Source organism: Myiozetetes cayanensis, unplaced genomic scaffold, assembly GCF_022539395.1.
Source record: "Myiozetetes cayanensis isolate MyiCay16 unplaced genomic scaffold, myiCay2020 scf2-11, whole genome shotgun sequence".
Lineage (NCBI taxonomy): Eukaryota > Metazoa > Chordata > Aves > Passeriformes > Tyrannidae > Myiozetetes > Myiozetetes cayanensis.
The window spans coordinates 37577961-37590063 of record NW_026087411.1 but is presented as its reverse complement, the minus strand read 5'-3'; the positions used below and the strand labels follow the sequence as shown (position 1 = coordinate 37590063).

At 38.7% G+C, this 12103-nt stretch overlaps 1 protein-coding gene across 3 annotated transcripts in view; it reads left to right on the top strand.

The window, feature by feature from the left end:
- The window catches only part of CHRM3 (cholinergic receptor muscarinic 3), a 257417-nt gene that overhangs the window by 89446 nt on the left and 155868 nt on the right, over positions 1–12103 (top strand). The window contains exon 4 of one of the 3 annotated variants that reach the window (XM_050315592.1): positions 5657–5769. The exons of the other annotated variants lie outside the window; for them this stretch is intronic. The gene's annotated coding sequence lies outside the window, so the exon portion shown is untranslated. The remainder of the gene's footprint in view (positions 1–5656; positions 5770–12103) is intronic. 3 annotated transcript variants of the gene reach the window in all.

Below are 12103 nucleotides of genomic sequence, written 5' to 3'. Positions count from 1 at the left end.
ATTTATCTGTTGGCTGTAACCCACTGGATTTCTGCAGACATCCAGAGATCATACTCCCCTGAGTCCACTCAAAGGATAGTGGTTGCTGTGCCCTGGCACAAGCTCGATAGAAAAAAGCCTGTCAAGGGTCTTGAGGTGCAGGAAAATGGAAGGAGCAGGCATTCAGGGAAACAAAAGACCAAGATAAAACTAGGCTAGCTATCATGAAACTGTGGCTGCCCAACAGTAACTGACACTGAGGTTTCAAAGGGAAGCCTCATGGCATTTTATGACTTCAGGACTGTTCATACATGAATAATGCAATTAAGAAAATTATTTACAAGTTAGAGAAACAGACTTTTCCAGGAGGTTACTTCACTTCAGCAATATCCACAGAAAGTCTGTCAGAGCTCTTCTATAGTCTCCTAAAGTTTGGTAGATCCCTAAATTCTAGGGAAAACAAGGATCTCCTGGTCTACTGTGATAAGTGATAAACTAGCATTATGTCTGGGTTTTCTTTGCAGTTGTGGGGCTTGTCCTTTACTAATGGAGTATATGGATACATTAAAATTCATAATCTGGGAAAAGAATACGTGAGGTTAATTTTAGACATCTAATGATGTCTAGTGACACAGTGGGAAAAGATCTGCGTGTCAGTTTTGTAGCTGGTTTGTGTGCTCTTGCACATGCTGGAGATATAAAGATATAAAGAAAATAGAGCAGAAATCAGGAATAACGGAGGTGGGGGGAGTACTCCTTTGGAAATCTCTTGCTTAGAAAGTAGGTCAAGCAGCTCCTGTCACTGTGGTGTTTTGTTTATGAGAGAAAGGACAAAATGAAAATAATTTACTAGCAATGCTTGAGAACTGTCACCATCTACTTCTTGATGGAGCACAGATGGCAGTAAGTGGTGTGTTTGAGTACAAGTTAAATTATCAGTATTAATTAGCTGTCTGAGCTCTCAACTGCTTTTCCTCTGTGAGTCTTTTCTAGACACATCTTGTGGGTCATAGAAAACGTAATCAAAGCAGTTTACTGTATGTGTATTTACTTATCTCTGTTTTATATCTCCTTGTTCAAATGTGAAAACTTCTCTGATTAACTCTTCTTGGTTAATCTAGCATACAGTGGTGGTGGTTTTCTCAATGTTTTTTGTGCTCCAACATGAAGATTTTATCATTGACTTTAATTTGAAAAGGAAAAGTAAAAATATGTGGACTAATATCAACTGTTACAGAAGTGATTTTCAGGACTTTAAACAGGAGAAAGTGGCCGTGTATCAAACTTACAAAATAAATAAATTCATCAAACTGATATCAAGTGAAATGCATTAATATTTTTTAATTATTCAGTGATTCAACTTTTTCTTCAGTAAAAGTCTGTAAATATGTTTCCTATAATTTGGTTTTCAAACGGTGTCTAATCGGATCAAGGTTAATGATCTTATTAAGTCGGGTCAGGACAGCACTTACTAACCTTAGTAAGGTGTTTTGGACTGTCTTGGTCAGTAGAAAATCAGTTTGGAAGTAACCTTTATTTGCGGAAATGAACTCTTCTCAGATTGCTTGCAGAAGGAATTACAGCAATGTGTGGTGGAAAGTACGATACAATCATCTAGCACTTCCTTGTGTCCACAAGGTGTCCTGAAATCTCTTCCTGTCCCAGCACTGGCAAAATGAAAGCTGTTGTTTTTACCATGGCTCAGCTGTGGTACTGACATGGTAGTTTTCTTTCCGTAGCCCACCATCTCCTTGCTTTTCTTCAGGCGTTGGGACCAGCTCTCTGCTGGTGTGCCTGCCAAAAACCTGATCCCACACTACCATGGCAGGTACAGCTGTGTCACACAGCAGGATGGAAAGCCAGTCCTGAGCTGCACAGTGCCAGTGTAGCTTAATGCAGTGCTACAACAAAAGAGTTTAAATGGTGCCTTGAAGGCATGAGTTGTAACCTGACTTTCTGCAGGAGTGCGTGGGCTGTGTCTTCTAGGCACTGGCAGGTGAAGTTTTGAAGGAATGCTGTCCAGGCTTAGCACTCCTCTCCCGTGCAGCTCCTGTCCCTCTGTTTGCCAGTAACACCTGCTTGCTTGTGTCCCTCACTCCTGAGCTCAGTCAGTGGTAACAGCTGAGCAGTTACTCCAGTATTCTTTGTTTGACTGGGTTTGGGTTCGTTTCCTTTTTGTATTTGGTTATTTGTCAAAATAATGATTAAATTGATGAGCTAATGAGGTTTACAGTGGCCTTCAACATGAATAGAAATTTATCCTTCGTTTTTGTTTGTTTGTTTTGTTAAGGGCCTCTTCAATATTTGCTTAGTTCTGACTAGGTTAAGTCTCTGCTTTTTCTGTGTCTCTGCTTTTATACAGTCCATTTCAGTCACTACTAAACTTGTTTCTTCTTGCTTATGAAAGAGATCGCAGGCTGTGTTTTCCCCCTTACTTATTTATGCATCAGAACTGGTTATTGCTTTGTTTGCTTGCACTAGTTGCTTTCCAAACTTTGAAAAACTTTTTTTGGCATTTATTAAGGTTCTGGTGCTGGTTTAGGGTGGGTTTGCGTTTTGGTTTTGTTTTTTTTTTTCCCCTTCCTTAATGAAAGCCTTGTTAAATGAAAGAGTAATTTTATAAACTATTTACAAAAGTAGTTTAGGAATTAGAAGGGAAGCTCTTCATCATTAGGGCAGTGGGACTATGCAGCAACTTCTGAAATAAAAATAATCAATATATTAAATGGATCATTTGACCCTTTGCTGTCGAGCACCTCGGTATCTGAAGGTCACCTTGCTAAATATGTAGGTACACCATTGGTGGTTCCCAGGTGGCTTTTAGAAGCGTACCTGCTTCAGTAATTTATCAAAGACAAGTGAGATATGGTGGCATAGCAATGTAACAGGACTGATGCGTTAGCAGCCAAGTCAAATCATGTCTGGAGAACATCATTGTTTATCCATATGGGATCCCCCTTAAAACAAAAAAATACAAAACCTCCCAGCTGCAGCTCTTCTACAGAGCAGCCACTGGCATCACGAAAAGCAGAACGGATAGCATGCTACCTCAAACTGAATCTTTTTTCTACAGACTGTTGGGGGTCAGTAATCTAATCTGTTGTGTTGATGAGAACTGATAGAGTTAAGCACTGCAGAGCAGGGCCAAGAAGGAAGTTATAAACAGAGTTCTCGCAGCACTGGGGAAGTGTATTGAAATCATCCTTCTGAACAGTGTGCATCGTAGCTGCCAGAGTGAAAGAAATGGCTGGCAATATTTCAGCTCCTGAAAGGTACGTTCCAAGAGTCTTGGCACCAAAAAAAAAAAATGAACAGATATAGATGTTAAAAAGGAAGATGCTAAAATATATTAAAAAAATGCTTTTTATTACAGCTTTGAAGTATCTGATAAAGAACATTTACCAAAAGGGTTGTTAAGTATTGCAACAGGATGCCAAGGGAAGTGATAGAGTCACCAATTCTGGAGGTACTTAGAAGATATGTATATGTGGCATTTTGGGTCATAGTTTAGTGATGAACTTGTCAGTGCTGGGTTAATGGTTAGACTTCACGATCAAAGATGTCTTTTCCAAACTAAGCAATTCTTTAGCTTTGGGGATGGTGGGTCTGTGTCCCCCTGGTTCATGCAGTTGAGAGAAATCCTGTGTCCCAGAGGCTGGCATGAACTGTCACCTGGAGCTTGCTTCTCCAACTCTTCCTTTCAGCTGCAAGGCTCTGGGCACTGCTGTACAGATACAAGCGGTCTGTGCAACCTGTGGCTCAAATGTGTCTTGTTTGATCTTTTCATCAAGCCCAAAGCCTTGAACCAAGTTTCTCAATCACTGTTTCCCATCAAACCTGTTAAAACAAGTGAGAATTTCAGTGGATGAAAAGGTGGGGGATGTTGTGTACACTAGCAGTTACTGAAAAGCAAAAACTTTTCTCGCTAAATTTTCCTTTCTTTTAAAATTTAATTTTATTTTTTAATACAATGATTTTGAAGAAGCTGAGGTGCTCTCAGCTGCAGTGGTGTAAGGGTTACAATTTTATGTGCTGCAAAATCAAGAACAGAATGTTGTTAATCTCTTATCTTAAAATTTCTATTCTCTGAAGTTTTAAAATGTCATTGATACAACAATTTGCTAAGATATGCTAGCACTACTTTACAGAGCTGTGACATTTTGCATTATAAAATACTTCTTGAAGCAAGGAGGTTATGTATTATCCCATCCCTCTACGCTGATAACCAGCGTAGAGGTTGTCACTCAAGGTGCAGGTTACAGTATGTTACAAAAATTGTTTAAATTGTTTCTGGTGTGTTTCAGCAAGAGATATAAAATATGCTAAAATTAATTTTTGATCTCAAAATGAAAAACAGATTTGTTTTCAAATAAAATTCCTGCATTATGTAACATTCACATTTCAGAAAATCTGACCATATTAGTGTGCAATAATAGTTCGTGGTTTTTTCATCTGGAAGGTAAATAAATATTTATATACACGAGTAGAAGTGGTCTTGATGTCTTTTTTTATTTTCTAATCCTATCCTAGAAGCACTGAAGTCTACAGAAATTTTCTGTACTCTACAAATTCAATCTTTTTTTTTTTTTGGTCTGCAACTTGACACAGTGTAATTTTAACACTGAAATGTTAATAGCATTTTCAGGGGAATAATTCATACAGTTCTATTGCTTATGTCACTGTGAAAAAGGAAAGAAATTTACCAGACCTGGGTAGCTGTTAAAAGGTAGTGTAAGTTTGAATAACTTTGCGAAGGACGCACACATCCTTTCTGGTGCAGAACTCTGCTGGCTGGACAATAATTGAGGACATCCTTCAGGTTTCAATTTCTACTTTTCTTTTTGGTTTTGGTGGCAGTGAATGATATTAATGAACTTTCTTTTGAATGCTCACAGTATGTCCTGCAAAATAATTTTTTCGTGCTTGTCCAATTTAGGAGCCTCTCTGAGCCGTAAGCAAGTTGAGAGACCTCTCTGACCCTATTAATACGTTGTAGAACAACTCGTCTACCAGGATAGATTTACCTGACCCAGGGAAATAATTGTGTTAGTTTTAAACAGTTTTGCTCTTATTTTTAATACAGATTCACATTTGCAGAGCATAATTCTATACTGTGACTTTCCCTCTGAATTTCAGCAGAACTCATGTGTTTAAAATAAAACATGTGCCTAAGTGCTCTGGTGGCCAGGGGCCAAAGCACTCAACATGTTGCAGGCTGAGCCCTAAGTGCCTGCTGTTTTAATGTATAGTCTTCTCTAGCTTGTGATAAATCAGGATTAACTCTATAGGAAGTGTCACAGTTCTGTGAGGAAAATATCTCACTGCATGGAGAGTAGCTCAGACTCCTAGGAAATACAAGCAGCAGAAGCAACGCCAATGCTTTTCTAGGTTGTCATCAAATGAGGTGCTTTTTGTGGCTAATGAATCAGTCAGTTAATTTTCTCATTACCATGCTTGAGCTTGTTCTTGCTGTTGAACAGTCTTTTATCTTTTCATACGTTGTGGAGGTGGCATTAACTTTGCCTTCTTTCCTGTTATAAGGGCTTTAAATGCCTTCACGTTAATGAATGTGATTTGTGGTTTAATCTGTGCATAGCGTACATTATTGCTGCTGAGGAAGCAGAGGGAGTCAAGTGGGAGATCTTCATTCTGTCTTTTCTTCTCATTTACACCACAGAGACATTTGAGGATCCTTATTATGCAAAGCAGTTTGTGTGGGTTTTTTCCCCGTGGTAATAATGAAATAAAGTGCGATATACTTCAGGCATGCATTTTGGCAATTATTATTTGGTAAGTAAGTCTTCAATATGTCATTTCAGGCATATTCTATTTTTCTATTAATTTTTGTGATGGAAATTTTTTTGTTTAGAGGATAATTGAAAGCTAACTCTAAATTTTTTTTAGTACCTTTCACTAGAAAAAAAAAATCTGTGTTATTTTGCTTTGGATTAAATAGCTAGATGTTAAGGAGTATATATTTAAGTTTTGATATTGATCACTGAACTCTTGGTGGCTGATTCTGTTGCTTAGTTGTCCAGTCTACTCTCGGTCAGCTTTTATTTTTCTTCTTTTCAGTCAACTAGCTTTACATAAATCATTACACAGCATACTGAAGAAGCTGTTTTGAACTTTTGGTTTCCAGAGGATAATTCTTTCCTCATGCTTACCGATGCTGGCCTGTTGAAACAGGGTTTCAACAGTCTGACTGGGCTGAACAATTTAGCCCCAGTGCTCAGAAATCTCCAGGGGAACATTTAGAATGCTACACAAGCAAGTTTCAGGAACTGTGTTTACTGTCAGTAAAGCATGGAAAAGGAGCAAGTGGCTTTCCAGTCTCCTGAGGGCAATCTCTTGGCTGGTTGACAGAAGTGAAATTATGGATGTAGGACAAAAATAAAATGCAGTGTATGGAGCTAGTAAAGGTTTAAAATATGAAAGCCAAAATGTATAAACAAAGGGCTGGTATTGGGCCATGTTTGGGCCTGGAAGTTGCAGAGTAGGACATGGTAGAAGACCACGGCAGAATATCTATAGAATTTTGGGGATTTTCTCAGGAAAACTCAACAAACCAAAAATCCTGCAGTCTCAGCTGTGGTGGTGGAGAGTTATAAATAATACTGAAAAAACACTAGCAATTCAGAGTGATTTGGAAAGGGTTTTCTGTAGGAGATATGCACCTGGTTTTTGTTCTGTATAGCGGACTATATCCCCCCTGCTTCAACAGTTACAGTTCAATGAAACATTCCATAACTTCCAAAACTTCCATACAGCCAAATATTTTGGTTTCTTAAATTTATTTTGCTACCCTAGCTGATAGATTGCTCTACTCCATGCAAGCTAGTGTGAAGTGGCTCAACACTTCTTTATTCCCCCCACTATAGCAGTTGGTTATTTCCAAGCAAGTTTAATTGTGTTTTTCTAGTCAAAACATATGCTGGCATCTGCTAAGTGCAAAGTGCTTATGGTGAATGAAAATAAACAGAGCGTACAGTTTGCCTCTTCAGATATTGTAGGTAGTGAAATAACAACTGTTCAGCCAAGATTTCTGGGTTTTTTGTGGTGGAAAGGACCTCTGGAGGTACCTTCTTTGGTCCACTGCTCTAAACAGGGTTAACTTCATAGTTTGACTGGGCCGTGGCCCAAGTCTTGGTCACTCAGGTTTTGAAAACATCCAAGGGTGGGGCCTCTCACTCTCACTGGCTTCTGGCATTACCTCTGCTTGGCCTTCTGGTCCCAGAGTGGTGCTCCTGGGTTCCTCTGGATACCAGCACCTCCAGGAGGAAGATAGACAAGTCCACTTCTGCCTATGAAGAAGGAGGTAAAACCTGTGAGGTGGAGAGACAGTACACCTCAAAGATGACAGAATAATAATATTACTTCAAGATTTGAAAAGCAAAATATTAGATGAAATAAGCAGGCTTATTACAATAGCAAGTGTTGTTGCTTTTATTTAAATCTGGGAATAGTACACGTATACCTTGCTAGAAAATGCTTGCATTTTTCAGATGGGAAAAAAAGTTTCATCTTCTTTAATTATGATGAAGATTAAGAGCTTTCTAACCAGCAAAATCTTAGAATTCTCTAAATTGTGATGCGTGCTGTCTCACAAGATTGCAATAAACTATGCCTATGTAGATCATAGCTCAATCTTCACTAGTATGTCTTTGCTAAGTGGGTTATTACTGCCATTAGTTAAAGATTGCTCTGTTACAAGCCATTGTAATTCAGTATAGTACTGTGGTTCTAAAATACATTTATTTCTCACTGAAATATCCTCCAACACCCTACAAGATATTTCCGGATACATGGCATTGCAGTAGTGGTTTTACATATTATTATAAAATAATAAGCTTTGTCATGATTTATTGATGTTTATGATTTGAAAACTCAATATTTATTATCATTAAAGAATAGGAGGTTGAGAAATTTGTGGAAACAAATAATGCTACAAAAGACTGATTAAGAGGATTTCCAGGTGCCTTCTTTTTTATGGAGCATAATGATAGGCTTCAGATGCGTTTTTGCTGAACTCCCTCTGAAGAAGCTCAGCATCCACAGAATAATGATGTCAGAAAGAATTTGTGTTTCCACTAGATTAGCTCATGTCACTTTTGTCTCTTTTTCTGAATATGCTGTAGAATTCTGCTAAATCCTTCCATTACTTTGTTCATGCCTCAACCTGTTCTGTCAAATCATAAGGCATCATGCTTATGAAAACATCTTGCTGAATGATCTTGAGCATCTCTGGTGTTTTTCTGGCTAAAGCATGGAAGCATGCTGAGCTCAGGGATGATAGGGCTGATGGCAGGAAAGGGCTTGTCCCTTGTAGGTAAGATGATATCCCTCCTTGGTGGTCACTGGGCAAAGCCTCTGGCTGTGTAGGAGGAGATTATGATACTGTGTGGCTACCTAAATCTGTGGTCATAGCCAGGATCCAGTCTTGACTGTCCTGGAAAGATAGCTCAAAGACTGCTCATAGCTCTGGGTGCTTTTGGAAGGGCATTTTGTTTACTCTTTTCAGCAAATCGCATCATGAACTCTCTCCTGCACTTGGAACAATTTATTCTGAAATGGTACAAGCAAGGGTTCCTCTGATAGCCACTCCTCTGATAGCAAGCATACAGGAGTGCTAGCAGTTGTAGTAGCCTGACTTTGCAATGAAAGTTACAGAAATTTGTAAGGGGACTCGTTGCTTTATAAGAGTACCAGAGTACTTCAGTATGTTACAGTCCTTTTTTGTCCAGCAATAGCTATAGACCTGTTACTTTTTCCTTATTGTGATTCTGCTCAACTCCAGAGGGAGAAGAGATATGAGTATATGTGACAGAAAAGAGAAGTCTTCTTTAAGATTTGGAATGATACTAGAGATGCAATTGTGAGGAGGTATTTCCATGAAGTTTGAGAGTCTGACTGAGTGCAAACTTTTGAGGAAGTGATCTTTTGAGGAAGTGTACTGTGGTTATTTTACAGAGCTTTCAGCTTTTCCTTTTGTTTAATGAAATAGCACTAAAATCTAAACCAAAAGTAACCTTCCCCTCCTCCCCTTCCAGTAAGTAAGTAAATAAATAAATCTACCCTTTGTAATATTGTTCCAGGCAGCACAAAAGGGACAGATAACATGAAGTAGTGGTATTCCAAATTTCCTTTGTTTTCTGCAGGCTTCTGTATTTTTGCATCTTTGATTGCTACTTCTCTATGAAAATAAGAGGCATAAAAGTTTTCAAAAAATGTATCAACTACCAAGTGTTTGGGGGGGAATAAGTAATTTTAATAATCTATGTAATATTTCACAATATATAACTTCTAAGAGAGGCAAAATCCCTATTACAGAGAGATAGATCTAATGTCAGTTAAGGTCTAATAACATCTAGAATTAAACTATTTTATCCTTTGATAAGTTACCTGCAAATGTTCACATAGTTCTGTTTCCTAATTTGTCATTTTCTGCTGCAGAAGAGTAAGTATTGATGAAGTGATGAATCCTTATAAAGTCTTTTTGTGGCAGGCTATCTTTAATGAGAATCTTGCAGTCTGCAGCTGGGATCCGGATAATATATTGCCTGTGACTAAGCAGTATGGAAACTTTCAAATTTACTTAAGGCCTAAGAATTCAAAGCTGTTAACTCTGTGTGTGATTGTTACCTTAGCTGATTATAGACAGAACTTGGGCATCCAGCACAAAAATGTCCCAACTCCTTGGTGAAGGATAGCTGAGAAAGGGAGAGCTTGGGCAGTAGTCCTTTGGAAGGAGGCATGGCAGGACTCCAGCCTCTTGCCTGAACCTTCCATTTGTGTCAAGCAAGAAGGAAAATATCTTACTTCTTGGAGTGTTGCAACAGAGAGGCTGTAGAAGAAACACTGGGAGTTTAGGAACTAATTACAGGAGCACTTCTGCAGTCTGTGCTGCAAAACGTGGAGGAGGAGAGGTGCCATTATGCTTTGGTACAAGTGAAAAGGAGTGAGGAGAAAATAATATTCAGCTCATTGAAACTCCTACAGATAAAATGTCCCTGGCCTTGGAAACTGATTTGAATATAAAACAACACATATAACAATAATTCTCAAAAGAAAAGTTGGAGTAACTTGATAGACCATTTCTACTATAAAGCAAGAGAAAACTGAGGGAAATGCAAAACTGCCATCCCAGGACAGAGAGAAAATCTGTATACAAACACTGGCCTAAAGTTTACTGTACCCTGAGATGCATTGGGCCACCCATGATTTGTTGCCAATCCATGGGTCCCTTCACACTCTGAGGCTCTGCAGCCATCTGCTTTGGACCACCTAGCACTGCCCCAGGATGCCACTGCCTCTTTTCCCCAGAGGCCCTGGGGCTCGGGAGTTGCTTGGCACAGCTGCTTGGCGTGAGGGCATGAATGTATCCAGGAGAGAGGGCAAGAGAACTACAGCCAATAAAAGTAAGGCTGGAGCCTGCTTTTCGCATGCTCATACTAGGAAACAGTAACTTCTTGCCTCTCCTACCTCTGAAGAGTTGGGCTGACAGGTATAAACGGTGCTTTCTCCCATCTTTTCCCATTCCTCACCTCTGCTGCGGTCCTTTTCATCAGTCAAAATCTTGCAACCATGCACTTCAAAAATAAAGAGCAAAACTTTGAATTTACCTCCTGTTCAGTCTCCCTGCTCTATATTTTTTAGATTATATTAGAAATCAAATGATCTCTTCCATGGCATACTTTCTTTTCCTCTTTGTGTTGTGCTATGTGTGTAACTTTTCTTCCAAGCCTAGCTGTGATCTTCAGCAGGCTCTCTCTGGAATCCCAAAGATGGAAAAGCCTTTGCCAGGCAGCCAAGCACCATATCTGTCCTTCAGAAACAGTTTCAATTGAAAAGGGAAAGTGGCTTTTCTCCTATAGCCTGTGTATCAGCTCCTACACCCCTTCCTCCTTGAGGCCCTTTGCCTTTCATGTGATTGAGATTGTTTGTTGATTTCTGGTGCCTATTCTATTAATCCATACACCTTGTCATTGTTGTGAGGTGTCCGGGCACTTTTCCACTGTGACATCTAAGCTGACTTTCAGCTGGATGCCATCCCTGACTTTCATTTTTTACTCTGTATAGTGGAATAGCTGTGCCAGACAGCTCAGATATTTTTATTGTAATTTAAGTGTATAAGGGATGATCCTGGTAGGGTAGACACAGTGGTCCTGGATCTTTCTTTAAATAATTTTTTGAGTCAGTTGTTAAAATATTTTTTCTTTAAAACATTGGCTATTGTATTATTGTGGATGTTTAAATTACTTTCTAGGCGGTTAAGCACTATACTTTGTGTTGACTTTGTCTTCCATCATAAAAGTATTTTATTGGGTTTTACTATATTCTTACTAATTGTCTATGCAGTTTGGTTTGCTAGTATAACAAGCTTTGACAGTGGTATACAAAAGACAATTAGTAAGGTTTACCCTTACAATTACTCATCTTGACTTGATTGTGATTATAAATGCTGTGTAATAAAGTGCATGTAGTAACAGGGAACCCCAATCAGCAAGTCAGGAGGTACTCTCTGACCCTGAAAAGTGAATATGACTGAAACTCAGTAATACTTTCTGCATTGCACTGTTAATATGCACCAGGATTCTTTTTAAGAAAAGAAAAATATGTTGACTTTTTGCATGGCAAAGGTAATTTCAGTAGTACCTAAGCATACTTATCTTTTCTCCTGAGATGGCTCCCCATCCTCCTAGGTGTGGATGTCACAGGAAATAATTCACCAAAACATTCTCTTTAGGCAATGACAGTGATTTACAACATTGGACTGTTCAAAGTATTACATCTCTGGTCCTGAAATGAGTGTACAGATGAATCAATAAAATGTTGGATCATATCAATAATTTATCATAGAGATAATTATGCAGGAAGTAAAAGGGACAGAGATGGCCATAGTCAACTTGCATAATTTCTGAGTATTAAGAGATGTATTATATGTTTAATGTGGGTTCTTAATGCTGCTAAGAAACCTCGGTCTGTAACTATGCAGAACACCTTAGAGAACTATTAACACAGCCCATAGAACACTGAGAGTCTAGTTGTTAAAAGTCTGAGCATCAGGGAGAAATAGTGCAAGTTTAAAAGTTTTAATTGGACTGAACAGTACAGTTTAATTAAA